The 12626-nt window shown below is 31.9% G+C and overlaps 1 pseudogene; it reads right to left on the reverse strand.

Annotated features, from left to right (window-relative positions):
* Positions 1 to 12626, reverse strand: part of LOC149557594 (GDT1-like protein 4) — a 41433-nt pseudogene that overhangs the window by 6282 nt on the left and 22525 nt on the right.

Genomic DNA, 12626 nt, shown 5'->3' on the forward strand with positions numbered 1-12626 from the left:
GTGTAAGTTCCACCTGATAGATCCACATCTAATAAAGCAAAGCTATTAATGAAATTGGAGAGGTGATCCATCTTGCTTTCCATATCTAAAGCCAAACCTCCCAATTTATCCTCATACATAAGAGGAGTATTGAAGTCTCCCATAATAATACCTTTATTTAATTTACTAGTCTGGACCATATCACAACTCTTAGTCCAATAATTCTTCCTTTCCCTTTTAGAGTTAGGAGCATAGACATTCAAAAGGAACCAATTTTCATTGGAGTGTAGATGAAACACTTTACAAAAGAGAATATTACCATCATTAAATAGAGTAGTAAATCTAAACTATTTAATATTAAAAAGAGTAAGCAAACCTCATGACACACCTTCAGACTCCACTACCACACCTACCATATTACTACTAAAGGACATCTTACCTAGAATCTCCTTCTTCATTTTTGTCTCCTAAATCATCAAAATATCAAGTCTCTAATCTCTAATCATATTCCTAAGAATTTCCTACTTATGGACCCCATTGAGGCCCCTTATATTCCAAGAAATTGTCTTCATTTCAAATTAGAAGTACATTCCAAAATATTTCTTTGGCTCCATTCCAAATATTATTACTTCAAGATTCATGAGGACATGAATACACAAATGACAAATAGAAGCCTAGAGATAAAATCCAGTGAGTCCAAAAATCAAATTTGGCTAATTCTTGCAATACTATTGTACTTGAAGATCCAAAAAGAGAATTTCATAAGAATATTTCAAAATCCATATAAATACAGGACAAAATACTTTTATGATTATCATAACAAGTGTCACATAGAAACTATTTCCTTTTGTTGTAATACATTTAAAAATAGTTAATTTGATTATGCTATGTGTTTAGAAAAGCTAGGTCTTCTAAGACTATATATGTTGAGATTAAAATGTTACAATGATTATTATCAAATTGCCCAAATCTATATTAAATAATATCTACAATAACAATAAGACATAAATAACCATCAATAAACTAGATTTCAATGTAATATAATGAATATGAGTTAGAAGTATTAATAATATTAGATAAAATTTATTAGTTTAAGAGAATATGACAATCTACAAGCTTGTTATCATTCTACTATATGGACTATAGATCTAAGATAAATCATATCAATAGTGTAGGCTAAACTCCCCACAAATGACACAAGAAAAATTGGAAACAAATTCAACTATGCAAAACATGCTTTTCTTTACTAGATTTTTTGTCATTTTACAAAAATGGAGATGAAGATCATGAAGAAAAATTGCTATTTTTTTTGTAAAAATCCATTGTGTTTTGCACAATCCAAAAATGGTATGGCAGGGCATTCTATTAAGAGCTTAGGCACACCCATATCAACTATTAGTTTAATACTTATAGTATAAATGAAATGCGTTCAATACAATAGTTTAAGTCATGGGTTTTCATGTTGGAGACCTAGGTTCAAACCCTTATGTGACACCTACATTGTCTAATTTATTATTTGTTGTTACAATTGAATAAATTGGGTTTATTACCTCATCCACTTCTAGGAGTGGAAAACCCTAGGGTAGGTGCAAGTATCATGAGGATTTGATGGAAGTGATAACCTTTATTTGTGGCATCTAATCCAAAAGAACTACCTGCATCTCACTAATGTCTTTTACTCCAATTCTCATTTCAAGGCATGTAGCTGATTAATATGAGAATCAAACTATAAAAAAAAGTCTTCAAAACACAAACATTTTTGTTAACTCGTTTGTGACCTATTATTGAGATAATAATTTATAAATAAAGGAGGAAATGACAAATGATCTAACACTCTCAATGCTTCGAACTATGGAAGCTCACTTTTACTGTTAAAGGATCATTTTGTTAATGTTGAGGCCCCTAAGATGTAATGTTTAAAAATGTTTTAATAGTACAACAGAGTTATTTAAATTGAATTAAAAATGCCTTCAAAGAGGAAAACAAATATTTAGCCATCAGCTTATCAAGCAAGCAGAGCAAAAGTACAGCTACTATATAGTGTAAATAGCTAGCAACATGTGAAATAATTCTAAAGATTTTTTATCTAGATCATCAGAAAACATAATGATAAGAGTAAATCCAAGGGACAACTTACTACAATTGTGGCTATTTGGCTACGATCTCCCCACTCAGCCAAAAATGTCAAAATAAATGCCTACACCAAACATATTAAAATTGTAGCTATCACAAAAGGCAAACTAGTAGAACCCATGAAAGCACGTAAACATTGATAATGATCACATGAGCCAATAAAGCTTATTAACTACATATGTAGAAATTTTACAAAATTTGAAAAAGGTTGGATTGTAGAGATGATATTAAGTTACAAAAAATTGATGATATTATTTGAAGGTCATCCCATTGGGATTGGGAATCTAAAAGTTTCAAACATTATCTATAGAATGTGAAACCTCCAAGAAAATTGGTGTGCAAAACCTTGATAAAAAAACACCTAACTGTTGTCTTTCCTGGGATAGTTTCAAGCTTTTCTTCCACCTAGCACATTTATTGAAAAAGAGAATAAGCAAGAAAAAACTTGTGTTTACACAACATAGAATAGGAAGAGATAAATACAAAATAGGAAACTTCTAAAAATGTGGAGTATATAAATCACATCAACAGAAACTAAGGGAAAAAGACATTTAAAATAATCCAAAGTGCTATGGCAACTTAATTTCTTAGAAAATCTATTCAAAATGATCCTCTAACCAATTGATATCAAGAGTTCATAGTCTAGTAAAGAAAGAGAAAACACTAACATACCTCCTACATCTCTTTTTTTGTGAATTCTTTGAATCTGACCTCTAGGCAATATAAAGTAAATGCAAGCCAAAAAAAGCATATAAAATTGCAAAGAGACATCACTTGATAAAAATCATAATATAATGCCATATGTTAGCTAGTCGACCATGACAACCACATACAAGATCATGACAACCACATACAAAATAATAAAGTCTCCATATATAACAAGATGTAAATTTTGGTAGATGGGGTCTTCTACATTTTGAGAAAGAATGTGAATCCAGCAATTATCCTTCTTAATTTCTTTAAGATTATAAATTAGTCAAAAAGCGTAGTCACAAAAGCATTCTAACCAATTTCTAACTCTGGTTTCATTTTTGACATTTGATTGAAAATCTTTCCTCTATGATTATATTTGTGATCCTCTAACACCCACTACATTCAAACAGAAAATGATGAGTACCACATGACATAGGTGTCTTAAGCTTTCTGAAGGAAATATCAAATAAGTAAGGAACACAGAATATGCAATCAAACAAATAATAGAGAACTAAGTATCACAGATCTCTAGATGTGGTGAGGTTTTAATTTAGAGCACTAAGAAATTTTGATATGATAAAATATTTAAAAAGCTTTATGCAAAAAGAAAGTCAAATAGTATCTCATCAGAATAGTATGTACACTTCCCTACCTATAGTAGCAATATTTTTGTACTTCCTTTAGATCAAATTTGGAACTATTCGCCCTAATCTAGTTGATAGCACCTTCATTCATAGCATCATACAAATTAAAGCAATTTAGTATTTTCTCAAGCTTGACCCCATATGAATGAGACAAAGATCTCTTTACCAAAATCACTTTCATTAAGAACACTATATTCCAAAATTGAAGCCAGAAATATAAAATGCTAGAGTAATTGTCTTACTTATAGTCATAACAATAAGTGCACTAAGAGCACCAAACAAGATAATGGACTTTGGATGACACATTACCATGAGTGCAGCAATAATGAAAGTCTCATATCCAACCTTATAGGGAAAAAAATATGTAATCAACATACTATAAGTATTAAAAGTCATACTGCAAGAAGCAATTATGGTGCAATGATCCTAGTGAATTCAATTTAAAAGAAAAATGTTCAAAAATAGAATACTACCTCACTAATAATTATCATAGACAAACTTGCAAAAAAACCATCAAGAACATCCAGTCTAGGGGATTCCAAAGCACCATTAATTATATCTAGCTTCTCCATAATCGAACCCTTTTGCATAAAGTCTATGTCCAACTACAAAGTATCCATGACAAATCACATTCAAAGGAAAGAGAAAAAAAAATGGTTTCAATATATTATCAACTAATATATGAAGGTAAGAGCTTTGAGGGAAGCCGCTTGTAGGCTATTTCATGCCCCCTTGGCATGGTAAATATATCATCCTTCTTAAAGTTAGTGACTAGGAGAGAAGTAAGGAATTAGGACATATGTATTATGAATCAATAATTGTTCCTTAATTTGATTTAAAAGCATAGTGACATATGATTACTCATTGGGAATTAGAATTTTCTACTACGGAATGTCACAAAATGACATTCCAAAGTGCAATCAAAACCCTAATAGGGAATTCAGAGAAAATTAAGGTCAGTCCTAGTTGGGGACATTACATAAGGAGAGGATACTAGAGCACACATAAATATTTACTCATAGTTCCAAACATTCATATATGATAGAAGATAGGAAAAAATTATATTCTATAGACTATTGCTATATAATTCTTATGAAACTTGGAAGAAATCCCTCACAATTTTGATTTAGAAACTGAAGGTCTTCCCTCTTCTCTAACAATAATATAAACTAACAAACCTTAATTTTGTGTAAATGTCCCTAAAACGCTTTACAATTCAGGAAAGTGGCGGTGGCTAAAGGAAAACAAATTATATTTGGTTTCCTAGTGCTTTTGGCCAAGATAGAATCTTCTTTGTTATTGTTACTGGATAGTTTGTAATAATGCAAATGATTAAATTTTCATATTGGATAGATCAATCCCATAATCACTGAGAAGACTTTGTAGATTCATTGGAAGTTGTTAGAATCATGATATGGAAAAAGGTGAATTAGGAAACATGCAATTGAAAGGAAAACATATTTTGGTTTACCAAGAACCAACTTACCTTCTTCCTGTTGTATTAGATCATATCTATCATACATAAGTTGATTGAATGTTTTCATTTGCCCAAAAAATTGTTACAAAATCTAGTATTCAAATCAAGTACAAAATTTGATGAATGAAATCTATCTCACCAAGCCACCAAAGGCCAACAAGGCTGAATAGACAAACATATCCAAAAAAAATTTGCACATGAAAGCTTGATACTTAGAATATCAATAGTGATACTAAACCTAAACCCTAATTGGTATGTTGAACTATAGAAAATGTCTTTCATTTGGAGAGAAGGTTTCTATCATGGCAGCAAGACATAAAACATCTCAAGGTAATACTGACAACAAAAAAGATAATCAAAATCTAATATATCATTTAAGAGATTCAAGTGTATAAGTTTGGTTGTATGAGCGATTGATACTCTTCTTCTAGAACTTGTTGTGTATACCAATAATTGATGCTCTTCCTCCAAAACTTGTTGAAACTTAACCTTGATATTATTATTTTATATTGAACTTGAATGCAGAATATTTATGATGCATATTTTGTCAGTATACTGCATAAATACTAAATCTATTCCAATTGTCATTCATTAGTATTGTATTCCAATTCTAGTTCAGTGTTGATCTTATCTCACAAGACCAATCATCTCAGAGGGAGTCAAGAAGGATGTTAGGAGGTGTGATGTTGTGAAGAAAAAGTCTTGAAAGGCTTTGGAATGTTGCAACAAATCTCTGAACAACAAAATATGGCAAATCTAAGCATAGTTAGAATATGGCACCAATCCCCACTACTTCAATTACATCTTGGCATAATCAGATTTGGTTTTTGATGCCTCGATAGTGCTCCCTATAACTTAGATGGAAGTAATTAACTATACACATAAGTTCTAATGTCTAATTTTATATTAGTTAAATAAGTGTCAGTTTTTTATAAAATTACTTTATGTCCACTTAGAAATGGATGCCCTTGGATTAGGGAAAGGGATTTGTACATGAAAGACAATTTTATTATTTGAAAAAAAATTTGGTGTAACATCAATTATTTCATAATTTCAAATTGGCTTTTTCTCCCATCAAAGAAATAAAAGGATATTTGGGGTCTCATTCACTCACATGTTAAAGAGTACAAATAACAATATGTTGTTGGATTAAACTTGCAATTTCTTCTTTGATTATTTTGAGAATGAAAACCCTCATTGAATCACTAACTTCAAATCTAGAAATCAATCCCTGTGGTTTGAAGTGGTTCCACACATTTTTAGAGTGCTTTTCATCTTGTTGATTCGCTTAAATTTCTTATGCGACTTAGCAAATTTTGGAGCTGGTAGTACCATTCTTACCAATCTTTACTTTTTGCACTAGGACTAAGAACTCAGACAATAAGAGGTATTTGGACTCTGGAGTAATACACTAAGAGGTTTGTGAAATTCAAGAATGGGATTGGGGTTTTTTAAAATTTCTTAATTAGTAATTGACATCAAAAAATTTGAGATCAATCAAGCATTAGGAAGATTTTATGGTTCATCTTGTTTGAAACATTGAGGAATTTCTAGTTTAATTCAATAAAATTGTCTACAAGCCAATCATAGTATTTAGTAATTCTATTATTCCTTTCACTATTTATTTTTAGTAATTATTATTAATGCAAATAAAACCAGTTGGCACTACTATAGCAAGTTGGGCACACATATATTAAGATCTACATGGATCCATCAATATAATTCCTCATCTACTCAAGTGTTGGACTTTAGATATACAAATTCTTATTACCCAGTAATGGGTCTCCAAGGGTTAAACCTTTAGTGGAGCAAAGAGATAGAGGATAATGAAAGTAATATGGGGAAAAGTTGAATTAAGATTCACTTTAATGGAGTTGCATAAGGTTATCCAAGTTGTAGTGGAATGGGATGTGCAATTGTAGATGCATTTTTGCAGTTTATTTGAGAGGATTTTTGTCCAAGGACAAATGTAGGCATTTAGTCTTTGTCTTGTGCATGGGTTTTTCTGCTAACACAAGACCAATCAAAGTGGAAAGAGTGATAGAACTCTACATAGAACTAGAAGGGCATTTGAATTTCCAAAAGTGGTAGGATTAAGCTAAGGTTAGGTTTGATTTTTGCATGATAGAATAGCTAGAGGCGCACTGAAGGACCAACAAAGGGGATGAAACCATTCATAGTTTTTGGCTTCAAGGAGCCAATTTGGAAGCTGGTTGAGGAAGAAAGAGTAGCATGGATGAGCTACTACATTACATCACTTAGTGGGAGAAGGACCAGTGAAGGATAGAGGAAGAACAGAGGAGAAAGTTGAAAGTGAGACTATAAAACGTTACAGAAAGGACTAATAACTAATGCAGTGCCGCCTCCTATTTTAGGCAAAAGTAAGAATAAGGTTGAAATAGTGGGAGATGTAATGTTCAATGAGTCAAGGGAGGCTATGCTTAGTTTCTAGGATCACCATGAATAAGATGCAACATATGAAGGAATAGGCAAAACCAAGGCATTTAGGCCTTTGTTGTTAAAAATGTAGAAACTCTATGAAATAGTTCTTTTGAAGTAATGTAATATTAAAAACATAGCACTTATAAAAATTTAAAATATGTGCATATGATTTATAATTGAAAACAAAAGCTACACAATAAAAAACTTTTAAATTAGTGCATTCAAGACACTTTATTACTACTAAAACAATACCAAATAACATAGATAATGAAAAAATTCTATAAAAACAAAATATTTATTGCATACATATATGTAACATTCAAGTTATATGGATATGTGTGTTCAATTTATGTTCTTATTTATCTTGTTTAATATGTGGGGCTATGACTATTATAGTGTCATAATAGATATACCATTGTAACATTGTGACATGGCACATAGACTATCAAATAAATGGATCTTTTAAAACCCATGGATAAGCAGGCTCATCACATGTAGTTAGTGTGTTAATATCAATAGCTTGTTTAAACAAGTAACAACTTTTTTATAGAAAAATATCTACCAAAAATTAAATATTGCTTCAATTATGAAAGGAGTTAACTATTTGCCTAAACCACTGGACAAGGATTAAACAAAATTGTGGTAATTATTTTGAAAATGAAGAAATTGCTATTTGTGTAAATCTCTAGAAAAGGATAAACATAATTGCAATATTTCAATATTTAAATTTGAGAAGAGAAATTTCTACAATTAAATTTTGAACCAATAGTTTGCTATATTTAGATTAACCTAGATATTGCTATATTCAAATTAGAAATGATTTTTCTATATGAAAAATGAAAATAATATCTTATGCATAAAATGAATTCAAATTGAAATAGATGATTTTAAACATATTAGTGATGATCCTACTAATGTAATAGATGATACTTAACAATAGCATTGATGTTTATGTTGTTCATAACTTTAAATATCATTCTTTGTGAGCCACTTCATGGTATTGATTTGAAGTCTATATAGTAATTTTATCTCTATAAGATTCTCTCCACACCATTAGAGATATGAAGCATGCGGACTTTGAAGAAAGATCAAAATAATCTTGCTCTATTTGAGCCTGATTTTACACATGGAAGTGTTAGTTTAGTTTATTCATAAAACAATGAAATAATTTTATGAATGCCTATATTGGATGCAGAACCTAAAGCATCTGTTGCATAGAAAGAACCTTCCAGTTGTCAAAAAAAGATTTAACTATAGCCAAAAGGCATCTAAGCATTTTTTTAGGGTCTCATCAATAATTCATGAAACATCCAAGATTATCTTGTCAAGAGAGACACTAATTCAAACCTTATTACAATTTTCAACTTTCAACATATCCAAAAGGGTTAAAACTAAAATGATATGACAAGCACTTGTTAACGAGATTTCTTAAAGATTGGTTTATGATAGACAATGGAATGCATTTGAGTAGATATTTAAGAAGTCAAAAAAGGTTAGTTGGTATAAAGCCCCTTTGACCTTACCATTCTAATGATCCTTCCATCTAAATTGATAGCCATAAGAATGACCACATAATCAGCATATTCTTTCTTTGATGAGTTACATTGGATTTGTTTTCAAACAAAAAACTAACATGGTTAACAAATGTTGGGATGATTGGTTCACAATCTTGTACGGTGCCTACAAGACAAAGGTTGTCTAGTTCAATTTCTTTTTTAGTTGCTCATATAAACCTTCTATGGTATTCCTTGTAGTCTAGTGAGGGACTCTATGTTCAAGCCAATTCAAAATTTAATGCCAAGCTCATACTATTATATATTGATCCTAAAATACTTTCAAGGAACCAATTGTCTTAAATGCACAGACTTGAGAACAAAATGTACAAACCTTGAGAAACACACACTTTGATCAATCTTTCAACTCTAAAAACTAGTGTTAAAACTACCACTATGATGCATCACTGAATACAAAGTTGACATCTATTTTGAGAGTTGTTATCTTAAATCTTGTTGTTGATATCTTGGAGTGGTAATGTTCATTGCCTTTCAATGTAGAGACTTAAGAAACAAATGCCCTAGCTTTTTCTTCCTTATACATTACACTTAAAAAATCTATCTACACCTTCCGACATCAATTTATTATTCTTTTGTTTTTTTTTTTGTAACCCTTCCAGATTTATAAAAATAACAAAAACCTAAAAAAATATGTTTTCTTTTAAAAAAATGAAAATAATTACAATACTATATTTTATATATACATAAAGATCAAGTTGTAATATAGTCTAATTCTATTAAGGGAGTCCAACAAAAACAAAAATCCATTCAACCACATCAACTATGTGTTGAGTGGCAACTAAGGGGTCATTCAATGTTACCACTAGAATCCATCATTACTAATTTCATTTGCTACATTAGTACAAGAAGTAATTTCTTGTGGTGGTGAGATTGGATCCTCCTCCATCAAAGCCTCATTATCATCATCCATCATCATGTGGTCCTCATTTGCAATGATATTATCACAACCTGCCTTCTGATCTAATGAAAACTCTTGCACACATGTGGGAAATTAGGAAGGCATCCATGGAACCACTGCAAGGTGATTATCTATAGGTTTGCTTGATAATACCTTCATGTTTGATGTAGGATTAGATTGTCTTGCAAGATGAAAGAGGTCAAGCAGGTTTCTCTTCCCTTGAATCTTCCACGCTACTATAAACACAGAAAATTTTAGTGTCACCTCATACAATTAAAGCTACATTTTATTTTGAGATTTTTATAGCTAAAACAACTGAATCAATTGAATCCATTTTAGAATAGAAGATACATACAAACCACTATAGGGTATTTATCATATACATCCATTACTAAGAATTCCCATTAATAAAAACCTAGAACATACAATGGATAATGAATTAATCAGTACTCTTATGGTTTTAAAAGTAATTCGTGTTGAATTTGATTGGAAGATTAGGCAAGCTAGCTACTGGAAGAATTGGAAAAATTGGAGGATTGACTTTCTTGTGCAAGGCCCTTGATAGTAGATTATTGCCACTAGTTTAGTTGGGTAGCCAAATGGCCAGGTGGTTAGGAACTCCAACTATAGCTCCCTCAGCACTATAGTTGGGGGGTGATTCCCATTCTCCTTTGCCATAGTAGGGGGTAGGGGGAGAAGATTGGTTAGTGCCTTAAATGGAGGAAGGTTCCAACTCCAATAGAATGTGGGTTCTCATTGCATGAGAAGAGTTTCTTACCATCGTCCTTCCATCTCCCCCTACTCTAGTGCAAACTCAAGTAGGTTATTCAATATTTTTTGCTTCAGAATGCATGCATAGGTTGAATGGGAAGTCTGTAGCCATATGATAAAGGTTCTATAGCTCTAGCTCCTTCAGGCACTCTATCAAACAATAAAATCAAAAATGATTTTTCATTTTAAAGTTAAGCTCGTGTTGCTTAGATTTTTTTATAAAAAGAAAAAATTCCATCTACAATCCAACCAACCTAAACCTGTTTATTGATGGTCAAAATTTTTGGTAGAAAAATAAGGTCAAATATAGTAGTGACAGTGGGATTAAATGCCAGCTAGAGTAGATGGGGGGATGACTCCAACATATTAGGCACATTTCATGAGTCATCCTTTCCCATGATTCATAGACCCAAAAGGGATGGCTATACCTATATAGCTAGTGTGAGCACCACATCCACCACTATAGTAGCCATAGTAGGAGATAACCAGATAGTAAAAATGGCATATACCTATTCCTCATTAGTAGATGTGGTTAGATCCAAATGCTAGTGGCAATGGGACAAGACATAGATGTCCTTGCGATGAGATGGGATCTCTAGGAGTGATCAAAGGGGACACACAAAGGCCATGTAAAAAGGTCAAGTGGTTATTTAGGTAGTAAAGAGAACATAGCAAGAGATGAGAAGATGTAGGACCAATAAATTATGGGGCCATAGGATGGTGATATCCTAGCATAGACCTATGATGCCCTAAGGAGATCTAGAGATCGAGTGAGGACAACATAGCGATAGTTGGGGGAGATGCATATATAGCTTACAGTGCGAGATACACATTTATCAGAGTGAGATTGAGAGATCTACAAGCTATGAGAGTAGATGGAGCGACATCAGGATGAGGCTCATCTTTAGTTATCTAGAGCAGTTTACTATTCTACATAATACATTGCAATAGTACCAAATGACGTAGAGCAGGTGCCCCAATTTTTCCAATATGCTAGAGAGTTAGGAGGTGCATGGCATTCAGTGAGACTAGATATGCCTCCTCCACCTCCTCCTTTTCCAACTAGAGGTGAGGGAGAAGGATAGAGGTAGCTTACTTTTTTTTTATTTTGCTCTAGCTATGTATTGATTGGTGTGCCTACACCATTTTGTATCATATTGAGATCAATAGTGCTTGAGTAGTGTGCAGTTTTGTAGCAATGTACACAATTGACTTCAGACATATATATGAGATTTTTGATTCATGTATCTTCACATGTGTCATCTTTATTTCTTTATAGTTTTTTGTACATGAGATGTTAATGTTGTGATTATGAATGCAAATTTGATATAATTAATGAATGTAGTGTAGATGAGATAAATCGTGATAGAATGTATATGAAATACAAAATGTGAATGAACTAACATCTCATATAGTGTTTCATTTTGTTGATAGTGATAGGTATCTCATGAAGATCAATAGGATGAACCAAATAAGTGAACACTTGTGTAGTTGTGAAGAAATGAGATACTTTGAAGAAACCAACAATCACTCATTAAAAAGAATGCAAGTAAATTAGTGATCAAACCATGTGCTTATGCAATGCAGCCCTAAACTAGATGCAACCCTAAGCCTTGTTTCTAAACTCATAAAATTATCATTGTTGAGCATTTAGCTAAAACACAAATGTTGTAAAATTCCCACTGATATTGCAACCATGGAAATATGAATACGACACATGTTCCAGTTTTGCCAAGATTAAATATAAGAATTTTAGGCATAAGAAGCCAAAATGACTAGAACATTTATCCCTTTTGATATAGCAAGCAAACATAAGCATTAGAGCATAAACACTAGGATGACCAAAATGTTTCTTGTGTGCAGACACACCATACACACAAGAGATCCTTTTTATGCTAAGTAATCAGTAAGTATTCTATCCTCAATGACCCTTGTGTTTGTAACGTAAGATAGAAGTATGCTAAGTATACTCACAATGACCTGTATGTTGACTTAGTAGAATGAGTATCATTATT

This window comes from Cupressus sempervirens, chromosome 5 (assembly GCF_028749045.1).
Source record: "Cupressus sempervirens isolate cs-2001-9-10 chromosome 5, ASM2874904v1, whole genome shotgun sequence".
NCBI classification, from domain to species: Eukaryota; Viridiplantae; Streptophyta; class Pinopsida; order Cupressales; family Cupressaceae; genus Cupressus; species Cupressus sempervirens.